Genomic DNA, 19,517 nt, shown 5'->3' on the forward strand with positions numbered 1-19,517 from the left:
TCGACCTCAATAGGTAGCATAGCTTCGTAACTGTAAGCCAGGGAGAAGGGGGGTATGTCCTATTGAAGTCTGAGCTGTCGTTTTGTAGGTCCATAGGTCTTGTGGTAATTCTTTTGGCCATTTTCCTTTAGCCTCTTTGAGCCTTTTCTTAATAGAGCTCTTCAGAGTTTTGTTCACTGCTTCGACCTGGCCATTTGCTTGTGGATGGGCTACTGAGGAAAAACTTTTGATTATCCCATTCTTTTCGCAGAATTGTGTAAATATTTCGCTATCGAACTAGGTTACGTTGTCTGATACTATTTTCCTTAGTACCCCATATCTGCAAATTATATTCCTTACCACGAAATCCAAAACTTTCTTCGAGGTGATAGTAGCTAGAGGTTTGGCCTCGATCCACTTCGTGAAGTAATCAACAACAACAACGACATATTTTACTCCCCATTTTCCTGTTGGTAAGGATCCTATGAGGTCGATTCCCCCTACCGCGAATGGCCATGGGGAGCTCATCATGGTGAGCTCGGTTGGTGGAACTCACGGGATTGAAGCGAACCGCTGACACTTGTCACAACACTTGACGTATTCGAATGATTCCACTTTAACTGTAGGCCAGAAGCATCCTTGCCTAATCACCGTTTTTGATAGACTATGCCCCCCAGTGTGATCTCTGCAAAATCCTTCATGGATTTCTTGTAAAATAATTCTGGTTTCGGGTGGAGTTACACACCTTCGTAATGGCATAAAATACCCTCTTCTGTACAATTTCCCCTCCAAGATAGTGTACCTTGGTATCTTATACATAAGTTTTCTAGCCTCATTCCGGTCTGCTGGGAGGCTCCCGGTTTCGAGGTAGTCAATTATGGGGGTCATTCAGGTAAGTTTCGAGTCAATCATGTTGATGTCTTCTTCTTCAGGCTCGGCTATGCTTGGGACCGGTAGGAACTCGACTGGAACCACATTGAGTGCATCAACTTCTTTGATTGTGACGAGCCTAGCTAAAGCATTTGCATTCGATTTTTGCTTCCATGGAACTTGTTCAATGGTATAGAACTCGAATTGCCTGAATGATGCCTTGAATTTTTCCAAGTAAGCTGCCATTTTAATGTCGCAAGCCTGATATTCTCCTAAGACTTGGTTAATGACCAATTGGGAATCACTATAGTAGTGAATAGCCTTCGCTTTAAACTCGGAAGCTATCTGAAGTCCTGCTAATAGTGCTTCATATTCAGCCTCATTATTTGAAGCGTCGAAACCAAACTGTAAGGCTGAATGAAAATGAATCCCAGTTGGAGTGATCAAAATAATTCCTGCCCCCGATTCGTTCTCATTTGAAGACCCATCAATGTAAAGTCTCCACAGCTCGCGGACTGGGGTTATGACTTCCTCGTTGGTGCTTCCCATACATTCAACTATGAAATCTGCTAAGGCTTGTCCTTTTATCATTGTTCTTGGGTGATAAGTGATCTTGGATTGTTCGAGTTCGACTGCCCATTTAATAGTCTTCCAAACACCTCAGGTTTTGACAACACCTGCCTTAATGGTTGATCAGTCAATACGTGTACAGGATGTGCCTGGAAGTAAGGTCGGAGCTTTTGAGATGCATGTATCAAGCACAATGCTAGCTTCTCCATTAATGGATATCTTAACTCTGCCCCCAATAACCTTTCACTAACATAGTAAACAGGTTTTTGTACTCTCTTATCCTCCCAGACAAATATTGTGCTGATTGCATGCTCGGTTGTGGCGAGATATAAGTACAATAATTCCCCTATGATTGGTTTGGATAAGATTGGTGGTTTAGCGAGATGCTTTTTAAGAGCTTGAAAAGCGAGCTCACACTCATCTGACCATTCAAATTTCTTGCCCCCTCTCAAAAGATTAAAGAATGGAAGGCATCTGTCTGTAGATTTTGATATGAAACTACTTAATGCCACATTTCGAGGTGAGGGCATGTCAATTAACGCCTTGATCTTATCCGAGCTTGCCTCTATGCCTCGAGCATTTACTATGAATCCAAGAAACTTTCCTGAGGATACTCCGAATGAGCATTTCTGCGGGTTAAGTCTCATATTGTATTTCCGGAGTATAGAAAAGCATTCTGCGAGATCACCACATGGTTATAGTTATGCTTGGACTTGACCAGCATGTTTCCCACATAAACCTCCATGTTGTTCCCTATTTGCTCGGCAAAAATCCTATTCACCAATGTTTGATATGTGGCCCCGGTGTTCTTGAGCCCGAAAGGAATCACATTGTAGCAGTAAAATCCCTTATCGGTCATAAAGCTCGTATGTTCCTGGTTGGGTGCATGCATGGCTATCTGGTTATATCCAGAATACGCATCCATGAACGAAATGATGTCGTGACCTGCAGTAGCATCTACGAGTTGATCAATTCGAGGTAAGGGAAAGCAATCCTTTGGACATTGGGCTTTGGAACCAACACAGGATTGGCTATCCAATCGGGATAGAAAGCATCTCGGATAAACCGATTTGCCTTCAGCCTCTCGACCTCTTCTTTCAAGGCTTTCTTCCTTTCATCGTCTGGAAGCCTTATTTTTTGTTGCTTTGGAGGGAATCCTTTGTCTATGTTGAGCACATGACTTATAATGTTTGGGCTAATCCCAATCATGTCTGAATGCGACCATGCAAACACATCTTGATTTTCCCTCAGGAAGTAGATTAATTGCTTTCTCGCATCCTTTGGGAGGTTCTTCCCTATCCTTACCACCCTAGTGGTATCCTTTTCATCGAGCTCTACATCCTCGAGCTCCTCGATTGGTCTGAGATTGGCCCTATCCTCTTCTATCCTGGGGTCGATCTCTTCTTCTACTTCGTAGATTGTCTCGCTGATTTCTCAAATGACAACAAGTGCTTGTGCACTTGTTTGGCCCTTCCCCCTCATGGAGATGTTGTAGCATTCTTGGGCGGCAAGTTGGTCTCCCTTCAGCATCCCAATGCCACTAGGTATTAGGAACTTGATGGCCAGGTGCCTCACAAATGAAACCGCCCCCAGCCCAATCAAGGTTGGTCTCCCGAGCAACAGATTGTAGGCTGAGGGGGTGTCAACCACTATGAACTCCATTATCTTGGTTAATGAGACTGGATAGTCTCCCAAGGTCACCGGGAGCTCGATAGATCCCGTGCTGGCTATTCCTTCTCCTAAAAATTCGTACAACGTCACCGCATAGGCTTTCAGGTCTCGAACTGAGAGTCCCATCTTTTCCAAGGTGGCCCTATAAAGGATGTTAACCAAGCTCTCGTTGTCTATCAGGACTTAGCGCACCCATTTATTGGCAAGCTGGAAGGTGATGACCAGAGGGTCATTGTGGGGGAACTGGACGTGCGAGGCGTCTTCTTCAGTGAAAGTAATTGGTTGAGTTTCAACCTTCTATTGTTTTGGAGCATGGGGATCAAGTTCATAGTGAGATCCGTCCCCCGTCTTGAGCTCATTGATGTAATGTCCCAAATTCCCTAATAAAGCTTAATGCTTGGATTAGGGGGCCAGGAGGGCCATAATTGATTTAATGCGTTATTACGTGATTATATGCATGATTATGTGGGTTGTATTATTATATGGCTATATTTGTATATTTATGTGCATGTATGTGATATATGGGTGAGAAAACATTATTACGTGGATATATTTGAGCTATTCAGCATGAGATGATCCTAGGAAGCAAGTTAGCGGTTTAGTCATAACGGGGTTAATTACCAGGCTCGAGGTGAGGCTAGGGGTAATTTGGTGCTTAGTACATTATCGGGAATGAGCGGGTAATGGGAAAATATTTGTTAAATATTTGAGGATATTGGGAGTAGCGAGAATTGAGAGACATTAATTATGATTAACGGGGTAGGTGGTAATGACAAAATTGCCCTTAGGTGGCTTTGAGGGATTAGGTTGGCCCTATGGGCATTTTAGTCATTTAAGGCTATTAGATAGGCTTGACCAAGGAGGGAAGGTTGTGGATTAAACCGGGAAACATGGCTCTCTCTCTCTCCTCTCATGATCATTCTTCCTCTCTCTCCCTCGGTTTGATTTTTGAAGCTAAGCTAGAGGATTTAAGCTTAGAGTTCTAGAGCTTAAGGTTTAGGATTGAATTGCAGCAGCTAGGAGGTGTTGATCATAGCTGAGGTGAGGCTTTCAATTCTGTTTTTGACTGGTTTCCCCTATGGTTTTAGTTGTTTTTGAGTTTGGAAGTTTGATCTTGGAATTGGGTATTTGGTGGTGTTTTAAGTGTTATGAAGCTTGGGTTTTACTGCTGGATTGGTGGTTATGTTGTGTTGAGGTTTGGTATTAATTTTGGGATTGTTTGGTAGAGTTTTTGGTTGAGTTTGGATTGAAGGAAAAGCAGGGGTGCTGGGTTCGCAGGGGGGTGTCGCGGCTCATGCGAACCCTAGAGGCTTGATGGGGCTTTGTCTGCTTAGTGTGTCGCAGCCCTCATGGGAATACTGTGACCCGCCCCTGGCACCCAGTCAGGGGGCTTTCTGTCTGGGAGGCGCGTCGTGGCTCTTGGGGGCAGGTCGCGGCCTGCCTGTCTGTTTTTGGCCAGGCTTAGTTTTATTTGGTTTTAGGTGCAAGTTTTCGAACCTTAAGGCTCGAGATCGAATCTACTAACCATTTTAGTAGGATTCAAGGTCTCAAGGGCTAGAACTTGGTCCAAGAATCTTTTATTACTCGTTTTAATTATGGGATTTCATATTTGGTTATGATTAGGTGACCGCTAAGGGGCCTAAGGTCAGGATCGTTCTCAAGGGTCTTTCTTTATTTATTTTACGCTTAAGTCTGAGGTAAGAAAACTGCACCCAATATGTGACATACATGATTATTGATGAGGCATGTTGAGTGCTCTATATGTGGACACTTATTGCATTGTAAATGTCTGGTTGCATTGCTTACTTGTGAGTGGCACTGACTTATCAGTCTGAAACGACAATAGTATTGAGCACTGGTCGTATGGAATTGACTTATGCGTCAAGAGCTGCAATAGCGCAATGAGCGCTGGTCAATATGATTAGATATAATCAACAAAAGCATTATATGCTCGTCCGACCTATTGGTCGAAGAAAACTAAAGTGCTTGGCTAGTCTATGGCTAGTTACTCAGGTCAGGGCTAAAAGGCTTAAGTGACTTGATGGTCACATGGTTTAGGGCGCAGGACCCCAGGTTGACTTAATAGTCATCAATTCAGGGCGCAGGACCCCATGTTGACTTAATAATCATCAATCCAGGGCGCAGGACCCCAGAATGACTTAATAGTCATCTATCCAGGGCACAGGACCCCAGGGTGACTTAACAGTCATCTAATTTATTTGTATTTGTGTACATGTAGTAATATTTTTTCTTGCTGAGTCTTGGCTCACGGGTGCTATGTGGTGCAGGTAAAGGGAAAGAAAAGTTTGCCCAGCCTTGAGTGGAGAGCTTAGGTGGCGACATGTACATATGCGGCCGCTTGAACACCACGGCCAAGGTGTTTCTCAGGGTAGTAATGTCTGAGAAAGATACCTCCTCTCACCCGTCTCATCCCAATGGATGTGTGATATGCACTTCCTCCCATATAATATCTCATACGGAGCCACTCTGATAGTCGCCTTATAACTGTTATTATACGAAAACTCAATCAAAGTGAGATACTTACTCCAAGATCCCCCAAAATCCAGTACGCAGGCTCGCAACATATCCTCAAATATCTGGATCGTCCTCTCAGACTATCCATCCATCTGAGGATGATAAGCGATACTAAACCGCAACTGTTTGCCCATAGCCTTCTGCAGGATCTCCCAAAACTTGGAGGTGAAGGTGGGGTCCCTGTCAGATAATATCGACCTCGGAGCCCCGTGTAGTCGCACGATTTCCTTCACATATCGTTCAGCATACTGCTCCACAGTATAGGTCGTCTTAATAGGCAAAAAGTGGGCTGATTTAATATACATATCCACAATCACCCACACTGAATCATGTTGTCCCACAGTCTTCGGTAATCCAACCACGAAGTTCATGGTGATATCCTCAAATTTCCACTTCGGAATCCCTAGAGGCTACAACAACCTTGCTCGCCTCGTATGCTCAGCCTTTACTTGCTGACAAGTCAAACACTTAGCCACATAATCCACCACATCCTTCCTCATCCCTAGCCACCAATACAAAATTCTCAAATCTTGGTACATCTTCGTCGTACCCAGATGTAAAGAATAAGGAGTGGTATGAGACTCATCTAAAATCTCTCGTCGGATATTGGAATGCATCGAAACGCAAATTCGGCCTTTGTACTTCAATAATCCCATCTCTGAAATAGAAAAGTCTTTAGCCGCTCCGGCTAAGACGCCCTCTTTGTGCTCTCTCAACTGGGGATCCTCCCCCTGTGCCTCCTTGATCATTTCAAGGAGCGTAGACTGAAGAGTGATGTTGGCTAACTGACCAACCACCAATTCTATATGTAATGCCATGGTTACTCCAAGACCGTTACTGTGGACTTTGAACAGTGCTTAACTCGCTAAATGAGTCATTTGGTTATAAGCGTGTATCTAGGTGTCATTAATAGGCCAGGGTGAAAATCTTGATTAAAAGGAATGGATATTGTAACGCCTTGGTTACCCCAGAACCGTTACGATGAACGGTGAACCGGAAATTTGACCCGCTACCCGAGTCATTTGGTTAAAAACGTGTTCTAAGTGTTATTAACAGACTAAAGTGAAAAATCAATAAAAAGGGAAAGGATATATTTTATTAAGTATATAAAACTGTTCATGAGCTCATCAAAACATTTACAAGTTATTTACAACTCAAAATAGTCATTACAGTTCAAAATTATAAACCTGCCGACCTAAGCGGCAAAAATAGGGTAAACCCCCTAGTTCCTCTGAGAACTCCTTGGCCGTGGTGGTCAAGCGGCCGCATATGTACACATCACCACCTAAGCTCTCCACTCAAGGCTGGGTGAGCTTTTCTTTCCCTTTACCTGCACCACATAGCACCCATGAGCCAAAGCCCAGCAAGAAAACACAATATTGTACATAAACATTATCAAATGATTATCATTATAATCACACAGAGCTTATAGCTCTTAAACAGATGAGTGAATATCACTTGAGGTTCTAGTAAACCATACTGAGTGACTGGCAAGCAAGTCACTAATTTAAACAGAAGAGTGGCTGCTGGGTAAGCCACTAGCCTTAAACAGATGAGAGACTGATGGGTAAGTCTCTAGCTTAACAGATGAGTGACTGATGGGTAAGTCACACAAGCGCTTATAATATTCATCGAACTTGAGGCCAGTCCGGCATTAATGCTCTTTGAGTCATCCAATGCAGATATCGATTAGATCTAATCTTTATTGGCTTGTGTTGAACATGCTAAAGCCGTCCTGACTGATGAGTCAGCACTATGTGACTAGTGCCCAGTACCACTGCCGAACCTGACTAATGAATCACAGCTTCACAGTTGACACTGACACCCTTGCCAAATCTAACTAATGAGTCAGTACCATGCACAAGTGAGCAAGATTTGCTAAGCATTCAATAATCAATCCATGTCCACATTTACACAATCAACATGCCTCAAGAATAACCATGCATGTCACTTATGGGATACAGTTTTCTTACCTCTGGTTCGAGTGAAAAATATAATAAGAACGACCCCTGAGAACGATCAACCTTTTGGTTCTTTAGTGCTTACCTGGTCATAACCAATTATGGGATTCCATTAATAAAATGAATAATAAAGGATCCCAAACCAAAACCTAGCCTCCGAGACATCGAATCCTACCTAACCGGGTAGTAGGATCGATCCCGAGGCCTAAGGCTTGAATCCCCAAGCTAAAAACTCATTTCTGGCCAAAAATGCCCTTATGGGCCGCGTCCCTCCCTAAACTCGCCGCGGCTCGCCCCACAGACAGAGGCGGCCCTTCCTAGAAAACAGCACGGGTCGCGGCTCATTACGCAAAACAGCAAGGAACCAGATTTTTCTCCCCTGCGTTTTCCCTTGAAACTAACCCTTCAAACCAATCCCAGACATCAACCCAACATCCAATTCAACCCCTAAACTTCATCTACAACTCACCCTCATCAAACCCCAAGTTAAACATCAACCAAACTTCCATTAATTCCAACTATCCACAAAGAAAACACAAACTGAAAACTAAAGCCAAAACAGAGTAAAACTAGAAACTAATGGCTAGAACTCACCTCAAACTTGAGATTAAACCCCCTTCAATGGATGTACCAGCTCTATAAACTCAACTCCTTGATTTCCTAGCTTGATTCCTCAATTTGGGCTCAAAAACTCCAAAGGAAGACAATGAGAAGGTGATGCACGAGAAGGAGAAATTAGGGCTCTGTTTTTGTTTTGTTCTTCTACAGCCAACCAAAGCCTCATATAAACCCAAGCCAAATGACCTTAATGCCCCTAGGTCATTTAAAGTTTCTATAGTCTAAAATTGGTATTTCCCACCTATCTCGTTAATCACAATTAACGCTTTCCAATTCCCGCTAATCTCAATATTCCCAAATATCAAATATTCTTATCCCGTTACCCTCTAATTCCCGGTAACGCTCTATTCACCAAAACACCCCGAGACTCACCCTGAGCCCCGAGCTTAAGCCTGTTATGACCAAACCAATAATTTATATTTAAAGATTGTCTCATGCCTAATAACTCGAACCAATCCACATTATAATGTGGCCTCACAATATATCATTGACATGCAAACAAATATACAATTATGCCCTCAATGGGCCAAATTACCAAAATACCCCTATACACAAATGTGGACCCACGTGCATGCATTTAACATCATATTATAATATAATTCTCATAAACATGCATATAGTCATTTAATGGCATAATTAAACAAGTATGGCCCTCCCGGCCTACTACTCCCGCCATTAACACATCGGAGAATTCGGGGCATTACAGATATATTTTATTTAAAACATTTAAACTATACATGGGCCCATAAAAGTGTTTGCAAAGTTATTTACAATCCAAAATGGTCATTATAGTACAAAAATTACAATCCGCCGACCTAAGCGACAAAAATAGGGTTAACCCCTAGTTCCTCTGAGAAACACCTTGGCCATGGTGGTCAAGCTGCCGCATATGTACACATCGCCACCTAAGCTCTCCACTCAAGGCTGGGTGAGCTTTTCTTTCCCTTTACTTGCACCACATAGCACCCGTGAGTCAAGGCTCAATAAGAAAACTTATTACTGCATGTATGCAATATCAATAAATGATTCTGGTAATCATTCTGGGGCTTGCAGCCCTAATCAGATAATAGGTGACTAATGATTCACACTCTGAGGCTCCGCACCCTAAACAGATAGGTGACTAATGAGTTACACTCTGGGTAGATGACTAATAAGTCTATCTCTGGATAGATGACTAATAGGTCACTCTCTGAATAGATGACTAATAAGTCTGTCTCCGAGGATCCGCTCCCTAAGCCATGTGACGTTTCAGTCACCTGAGTCTTTTGGCCCTGACTCTACGTAACTAGCCTTTAGACTAGATAAGCGCTTTTAGTTTTCTTCGACCTTTGGGTCGATCAAGCATTTCATGCTCATGTTGATTAGATCTAATCATTTCGGTTTGTGTTAAACACATTAATGTTTTTCTTGACTCTTAAGCCAATACCATACGATCAGTGCTCAGTATCACCGCTGAACTTGACTGATAAGTCACAGCTTCACGATCAATATTAAACACCATTGTCGTTCCCTGACTACTAAGTCAGTTCCATACACAGATAAGCAAAGCTGCTATGCATTTACTATGCAATCAATGTCCATATATAGAGCACTCAACATGCCTCATCAATAACCATACATGTCACATACTGGGTGTAGTTTTCTTACCTCTGGTTCGAGCATGAAATAATAAAAGAACGACCTTTGAGAACGATCGGTCCTCAAGTCCCTTAGCGGTTACCTAGTCATAACCAAATATGAAATCCCATCAATAAAAATAAATAATAAAAGGTTCATGGTCGAAACCCCGCTTCTGGGCCTCGAATCATACTAAAACGGTTAGTAGATTCAATACCGAGACTTAGGAAATGAAAACCCACGCTTAAAACCCTTGAAAACCCCTTCTAGCACAAAAGGAAGGGGCGGGCCATGACTTGACCTAGTGGGTCGCAGCGCGCCTACTAGACAGAGCCCAGGGGAGGCTCTAAAATAGGTTCAAGTCGCAACTTGCATGAACTCGGTCACGACTTGACCCTGCGAACCCAGCTCCCCTACCTATTTCTCAATTCAAAACCAGCCAAAACCTCAACAAATTAATCCCAAAATCACAACCAATCATTAACACAACATATCCATCAATTAAACCATAAAACCCAAGCTTTAAAACACCAAATAACCACTTCCAAGATCAAAACTCTAAAGCCTTAAACTAACCTACAAAATAGAGCAAAACCAAAAAATTAAACTAAAATCCTTACCTCAAACTTTAACTAAACCCCCTTCAATGACTGTAACACAATCCTAAGCTCACAAGCCCTAATTCCCCAAGTTGAATCCTCAAGCTAAGTTTCAAAATCTCAACCACGAGAGAGAGAAGGAGAAAGAAACTATGTTTTGCATCAGCCTTAACCTTCTACAGCCCTCTAAGTTTAAACATATCCCATGGTCAAAAGACCAAAATGCCCCTAGGGTCAATTAGTTCCTTTACAGCCACCTAAGGGCAAAACAGTCATTTCCCGTCTATTTCGTTAATCATAATTAACGTCCTCAAATTCCTGTTATTCCCAATATTCTCAAATAATAATTAAATCATATCTCATTACCCATTCATTCCCAGTAATGTACTAAGCATCAAATTACCCCCAGACTTACCCTGAGCTTATAAATTAATCCCGTTATGACCAAACTGCTAACTTGCGTTCTAGGATCGTCTCATGCCAAATAGCTCGAACATATCAACATAATAATGTGGTCTTATCCATAAATCACCAACATGCATATAAATATACATATACACTATTAACAGATCAAAATTACGAAAATATCCTTCTAATAAGAAGTGGGCCCACAGGCATGCAATTATCATCATATAATCATGCATTTAATCACAATTTACATATTAAATCAATTATGGGCCTCTTGGCCCCCTAATCCAAGCATTAAGCCACATTAGGGAATTTAGGACATTACACTATAACTGCTCTAGTCATCTCTTTAGCTAACTTATCTGATACTTGCCTCAAATTGAACAACTGTCTTGGGCCCCTCCGACTCAGCGCGTCGGCCACCATATTGGCCTTCCCAGGATGGTATAGAATATCACAATCGTAATCCTTTACCAATTCCAGCCAATGCCTCTGGCGCATATTTCAGATCCTTCTGAGTAAAGAAGCACTTCAAAGTCTTATGGTCGATGTATATTTTGCAATTCTCGCCATATAAGTGGTGTCTCCAAACCTTAAGTGCAAATACCACCGCCACCAATTCCAGATCATGTGTAACGCCCTACTTCCTTAGATCCGTTACTAAGTGAGTTTAAAATGTGCAATTAACTCGCCAATCGAGGTTTTAGGTTAAAAGTGTAGCTAAACCGTAATAAAAGTCATGCAATTTGAAAATATAATCATTCATTGATAATTATAAAGCGATATACATTTAGGATCCCAAAATACTGTTTAGAAATATTTACAACTCAAAAATATGATTAAATTCGACTAAACGACAAAACTAGGTTTAATACAAACATCTTCCAAAAATACCCCTGGCCGTGGCAGCCAGGCAGGCCAAATATGTACAGGTGTTTTACCAGGCCCTGGGTTCACGGTCTATGTAATGCCCTACTATCTTAGAGTCGTTACTAAGTGAGTTTAAAATGTGCAATTAACTTGCTAAACGAGGTTTTTAGAACAAAAGTGTGATTAAACAGAAATCAAGGCTGTAATCTTTAAAAGTACTCTATTACATTGAAAATTCCAAGAGTTTAACATTTGGGATCCCAAAATCAAGTTTATAAAATATTTACAACTCAAAATAGGTTTACAGATGACTAATTATCAAAAACGTAGTTTAATACAGCCATTTCTCAAAATGCCCCCAACCAAAGCAGTCGGGCAGGCCAAACATGTACGCGTCGCCCCACGCTCTCCGTACTCATGGTTGGATGACTTTTTCCTTGCCCTTACCTGCAACACAGAGCACCCGTGAGTCGAAGCCCAGCAAGAAAACTCACACAGCACATAACATACGCATATTATATAGCCAACATATTTGTTAGGAAAAATAATATTGCCTCAATGGAAATGGTAAGATAATATTACAACTCTAGAAAATATATTACAAATAAATGTTGATCGATTAAAAAGTGTTACAACTCTATGACAAAAGATACATGTAAATATAAAGAAAGAGGTAGAAGATGATAGAAATAGAAAATACAACTCTAAGACAAAATATACAAATAAACTAGAAGTAGTATAATGAAAAGATATAGATGAGATTACAACTCTAAAATAAAAGATACATTTAAAAGAGTGAATAATAGAAGAAAAGAAAAGCAATAGAATAAAAGAACAAGAATAAGAACAATGAACAAAGAACTCTCACTCACACAACCAAAGTGAAGAGTATTGGGGATCACCAACTTGAACAAGGTTTGAAACCTTTGTCCAAAAGCTTATTTCTCCCTAACTCAAGCACTAAGGGATCTCTCACAGATTATGGAAATGCTTTCTGGAATAATCAAGCCTCAAGATGTTTCTAGCCAAGTGCTCTAGTGGATAGAAAAGTTGTGTCTTACAAGTGAGCATTAGGCTCCTATTTATAGAGTTTAGAGACACCCTTTGAATTTAAAATTCCACCAACCCCCATGGTTGTTACCAATGATTAATTTAGTGTTTTATGGAATTAAAATAGAGATTTAGGAGTTACTTGGTTGTTGGAATCGTTCAAAATTGGATAAAAACCGAAATTGTATGAAGCTATCAGCCACTAGGGCTGCGACGCTTGTTCCAGGCGCCGCGGCCCTCAGTCAGGTTCAGCAACAAATTTTTCAGTTTTTTCCAAAACGTTCCAATTTATTCCCACTTGATTTTGTAACTTCCATACACAATATGGGAGTTAAAATCACATCTCTATCAGCCATTTCTCATATGGCTTTAAGAAATTCATCTCAATATTGTGTAACAACAAATCTACACAATAATGGGTGATATTTAGGAGTTACAAATTTGTGATGAATTTGTAACACCAAATATGTTACATGTTTGGATATTTCACATATATCCAAATAATGTAACTCTCTATTATATGTTACAATATGTGACACTCTATGTCACATTTATTTAATCTAAAAAATTATATTATAAAATAATATAATATTACATTATATTATAAAATAATAGAACAATATCAGACAATCCACAGATAAAACAAGTAGTCCATCAGACCAAACAAGTATGGCCATGCCGTCCCAGAAGCGTTACCAAAGCCTGGGATCTCGGTTCTCAACGTAAGGATATCCCATGTATCCATTGGGGTCAAACCCTAACCATAAGCACTCCATGTGCCAAGTGTTATTCCCGGCCCCACTGCCGTTCTCGGCCCTTTGCCGTTCCCGGCTCCTTTGTCGTTCATTCTGCTATAACCACATATAGCATTCTCAAACAACATTCAAACATATAATAATTCAATTAAAGCTACACCCTAACAGTAATACAATCTAGGGCCATGCCCTGCAACAACACTATGGGCCCATGCCCTGCTCTACGGGTGCTACAGTTTTCTTACCTGTATCCCGAGCTTCACAATGCACCAAAACCACGAGCACAGTCCTCTATCCCGAGCCTCTCCAAAGACCTAGTCACAACACATATAAAACACCCTTTAATACTAACCAATCCAAAACCACCTCCCGGGACCAATCCCGTACTCTCGGGACCTCCAATCTCCCAAAACAACATAACGGAAACATCCCCCGAGCCCCCGGAACAAATGCCCAAAAATGCAAAATTACCCTGTCCTGAAAATAGCCTAGCGCCGCGGCGCTACCCGTGAGGGCCACGGTGCCCAGCAAGTCAGAGAGCTCCCCAGTTCTAATATAGCCTCGTGCCGCAACGCCAAAGAATAGGGCCGCGGCTCCCCTTCACGCACCCAGAAATCTGGGTTTTCCCCTGCCTTTTCCCCGAGCCAAAACACCTCCAATTCAACCCAAACACATACCTAAACCGCAAAATCAATTTAAAACCCCAAGTAAACCATTTAACAACCTATAAACATCAACAACAAGCTCAATTGCACAATTACACCCAAAATCCACACTTGAGTTTTAGATTTCAGAAACTTAAACCATGGCTTCTAAAACTTAGACCAGAGCTTGAAAAGTATAACCCATGCTTCTAAAATCTTAAACCACATCAGATACGAAATTCAAACATGTTTAAAACCCTTACCTCAATCAATACTTCAGTTTGAATTCTCTTCAATCTCAGCTTCAAGCCACTTCCCCCTTTGATTATCCAAACTGAATTCCATGCAAACCAGCCATAACTTTCTTTAAATTCCCACACTTAATCTCTAGAATCAACCTTAAACTTAAACCAAAAACAGAGCATAACTCTTACCTCTGAACAATCTTAGCCTTATCTTGATTTTGGTTGCCTCAAACCTCTTGATTCTCCTCCTAGGTTTCAAATTCAACTTTCTTCTTCTCTTCTATCCTTTTCCTCAAATTTCAGCATAAACCCAATTATGACTAAGTGTAATACATGAATCTCTTTTTCCCTCTGCTGAAGGTTATCTAGACTTCTGCCTAATGACCATTTTACCCTTCCCTAAAATCCCTTTCCTAACTAAACCTCAAGGGCATCTTGTCATTTCACCTTTCCTACAATTTTACCACTTTCTCATCTAAAATTGTTACTCTTGACGGTTACCAATGGTTACTCAAGTTACTCAATCTCCATTAACCATTAACCATTAGCTCCCAAACTCACATTATAAGATCCCCAAAATACCCCTAGACTCCTCCCGAGCTGGGTATCTAATCCCATTGTGACTATTAAACTAATTAGCTCCCTAGGACCGTCTCGGCACGTGCACCACAATAATATCACCACTCACACGTGGTACTAATCATATAATACAATTATCACATTTATGCCCTTAACGGGCTAGAATTACCAATTTACCCCTATCATACAAACGAGGTCCACATGCATATTTATACCACCTAAACATGCATTCTAATCACATACTCATTTAAATTCATATATTAACATGCCAACTCACTTATTGCCCTCCAGGCACGCTAATCAAGGTCCTAAACCTTGTTAGCAAATTTGGGGTGTTACAGTCTACACCGTGAGGATATCCCAAGTATCCAATAGGGTCTCACCCTGGCAACTCGCACTCTGCGTGCTTAACGCTGCTCCCAGCCCCTTGCCATACTCGGCCTTGCCGTTCTCGGCCTTCGCTGTTCCTGGCCCTCGCCGTTCTTGGCCTTCGCCGTTCCCGGTTCTTGTCGTTCATTCACATATATGCACACATAACATAATTCAAAAAATACTTAAACATAAGTAAACATAATCAATGGGGCTACGCCCTGCATCACAATCACATAGGGTCGTGCCCTACAATACAAACTATAGGGCCACGCCCTGCTCTACGAGTACAACAATTTTCTTACCTGTGTCCCGAGCTTTTCGAGCACCGATATCCCGAGCACAGTCCCCTAGTCCAAGCCTCATTGAAAACCTAGTCACAACGTATCAACAACATCCATCCATCAAGTTCTAATCCATTAAATATCTTTGGGTTATAATTCTAGTCTACGGGACCTTGAATTCTATCAATCCGGGTAATACAATCCATCCCGAGCCTTAACTTTTGGATTCCCAAGCCTAAACCCTCCTTGGGGTCCAAAAACCCACTAAGTGCCATGACCCTATACCGCGGCCCGCCTCAACCAGAGGCTCATCCTCAAAATTCTGCCCATGTGCGCCGCAGCCCAATCCTTGGTGTGCCACGGCTCGCCCTTCTTCCTAGCCTCCCAATTGTTCTAGAGGGCCGCGACTTAGCAAGAACAATGTCGTGGCCCAACCCTTCGAACCCAGAAAAATCCTCCATTTTCACCACCAAAATCAAGCCAATTTACCCAAAAATCAATCTAACAATCCAATTCATTCACTACAGAAGTTTCACTATAGTCTCAGTAACAAAACCTAACAAGAATTAACCCCAAACCTCATCTAGATACTCAAAAGTGATCCACCACCTAGCTCACATGCATAACTTTTAAACACCAACAAAACTCAGCATAATTCACTTAATTAAGTGCTAGAATCCTTACCTTAACTGATAGCTTTGCCCTTGAACTAATCCTCAACCACAACCAGCTTCAATCCCTTAAGAACTAAGCTTGCCAATTCTTTAACTCATCAAAATCTTCAAACACAAGAGAGAGAAGGGAGAGAACCGAAGGAGAGAAAGAGGGAGAGATGTTTGGGTCGGTTCACCAAAATTTCTGAATGCTTCTTTAGTTTTGTTTTACTTAACTTATATTCAAAAGTTAGTTGTAATTGATTGTGGTTCACTTTGTAAGGAATCAATCATATTTTTGTATTACTAGATCCGGCATGTGTTTAGTAAAATAGTTTGATAAAATGAATTAAGAATATATCATTATTTAGATTAAAATATTTGTTTAATTAGTATATTGAGAAATTAAAAAAGAAAATAATTTTAGATACTTATAATAATTTTGAGATTAATCCAATAATAGGTTGTTGAAATAGAAATCTCTAACAACAAGAAGAAACAAATAAAAAGAGAGAGAGGCAAGAAGCACTTAATTGAAGATGATGATATTAATTAAAAATTATCAATTTTTGTACATAAAATCGCAAAAATATATGTTAAACTAATGAATAAGTCATTAATTATATTATGATTAATATATCATAACTATATTATGATTAATATAATATGGAAAATATTATAAAGGCACATATTAATGTTATATGTATTTTTATCAAAATGTAGCTTAAGTGTTGAGTACAATATTAATATAGTTGTAGAGTTTATATAAAAAAGTACAAATTTATTTTCATAGAACTTGTTTGTATTAATTCATATATTGTGCTTGCCAGAATTTGTACTTATTATAATACTTTTTTTCTAAAAAAATCAAGAAAATCTTACTTAATGAATAAAAATATCACTTAAAAATAATAAAATAATAAAAAATAAAAGCATATGTAGTTAACTCTGTGCAAGGTGAGGATAGATATGGCTAATAAGAATAATAGTTTCCTATCATAATTAATTGCTACTTTTTTGTATATTAGACAAATTTTTTGTAATAAAATATTTTATAAGAATTATACTATTTTGGGCTCTGTATTTTGTCTCATTACATGTTTAGACTCTGTGTTTTGATAAATTATTTTTTGGACCCTGTGTTTTGTAAAATAGTTCAAATAGACCCCTGAATCCAATTTCGATCAAAAAATTTTGAACTAAAATAACAAATAATTCACCAAACTAACAACTCGAAATAAAAACGCAATCATTCTGCTTGAAAACCTTGCTGTTATGTTCAATTTTTTGTTCATAAAAATTAGGGTTAGGGGTCTATTTGAACCATTTTACAAAACACGTGGTCCAAAAAAATTTTTGTTAAAACACAGGGTCCAAACAGATAAGGAGACAAAATACACGATCCAAATAGTATAATCCATATTTTATATAATAGCAACTTATACTTTTTATTTGAAAATACTTACAAGAGAATATTTCAATTTATGTTCTTTATATTTCTTTGTTTTTAGAATAATATATTTTTATGGGTAAATACTATTTTGGACTCCGTGTTTTGCACAAGTTATCGATCAGACCATCGGTTTTGTTAAATGACAATTTGGACCATATGTTTTGCAAAATAAAACATTTTAATACTCTGAATCCGATTTTGGTCAAACAATTTTTTAATATGACCAAAATTTATAATTTTAGTTTTAAGTTTAAATTATAATCAAAATTAAATATAAACCCTAAACTTATCAACAAACAAAAAAAACTAATATCAAACCCCAAAATTGACATCCTTGTAGAAATACAAAACAAAAATTAAAAATAAAATTAGAACTTTTTATTTTCCCTCTTCTCTTCTTCTTCTTCTTTTTCTTCTTCTTCTCTTGACCGTGACCCTCACCTTCATCATCAACCATGACCTTCTTCCTCCCGAATCCTGCAGCGAAGTTGTTGTTGGAAGGAGATTGAAACTCGAAATCATCTTCAATGGCTGGATCGAGAATCTAGCAATTGAGGCTGGAAATCGATGTACTCTCATTCATGGTGCTTGGGTCGAAGGTTCTGGGTGGAACATGGATACCTCGGTTCTCGCTAATGCATGATCAAGGATCTCGGATATGGGTCGTTCGTGGATGCTCCATCATCATCGTCGTCGTCGTCTTCATTGTTCATAAATGAGTGAGAATCTCAAATCTGGATTTTGGGATGCCACGAGCTAATGTAACCCACACCTACAAACTGATGATTCTGTTGACGATAAAGAAGTCATTCTCTAGAGTTGATAAGATGGTGAGCGGGGTGGAAAATTTGTGTGTTTGTTTCTATTTGTTTCTGGGTTTTTTCTTATGTCAAATCTGTGGTGTCTTTGTGAAGCTTGGCGACGAGGGTTTTATATTTTTATGGGTTTTTATTGTATCGAAAAGGAGAGAGAGAGTGTGAGGTACAAGCATGAAAGGTATGAGTTTGGAGCGATGTTGGATTGATGCTTGAGAAGAAAATGAACAGTACTAATGCAACCATGAATTCCATTTGAATTTGTGAGAAATGTTTCCTGGATTAGTTTTTTATTTTAATGAGTTTCTGCATCTGATATTGTTGGAATCCTAATTTGAATATGCATTGAATCTTAATTTTTATGCAGGTATATTGTTAATTAAAGAATTTGGGGATAAGGTTTTTATTTAGTTTTAATTTTAATGTAATTGAGGTTATATTTTGTTAAAAAAAATTAATGAAAAAATGTTTTTTTCAAATTTTATTTATTTTTAATTTAATAATATTTTATTTTAAATTGATAAATTAACTAATTTTAAAAAAAAAAGTAAGGGTATTTTTGTTATATTAAAAAATTGTTTGACCAAAATTAGGGTCAGGATATTAAAATATTCAATTTTGTAAAACATAAAGTCCAAATTGCAATTTAACAAAATAGAAAATCCGACCAGTAACGTTGGCACAATATAGGGTCCAAAATAATATTTACCTTATTTTTATTAATTAAAATTTTATCTATAATCTTATATTAAAAAAATAATGAAAAGTAGAGTAATGTTCATGATTTAAAATTTTATAATGTAATGTATTTTGCTTTTAATGAGTTGTCGTATAAAAAAGATTGAAAAAAAAAAGGAATAATTACATTAGAGGAGTGAGATTGTTATTTTGTCTTGAATAAGACATAACAAGTTTATTAAGGAAAAGCATAAAAACAAAATACATAAACCAAACAAGAAGACAAAATAGAAA

The sequence above is a fragment of the Humulus lupulus genome, chromosome X (assembly GCF_963169125.1).
Source record: "Humulus lupulus chromosome X, drHumLupu1.1, whole genome shotgun sequence".
NCBI lineage: Eukaryota > Viridiplantae > Streptophyta > Magnoliopsida > Rosales > Cannabaceae > Humulus > Humulus lupulus.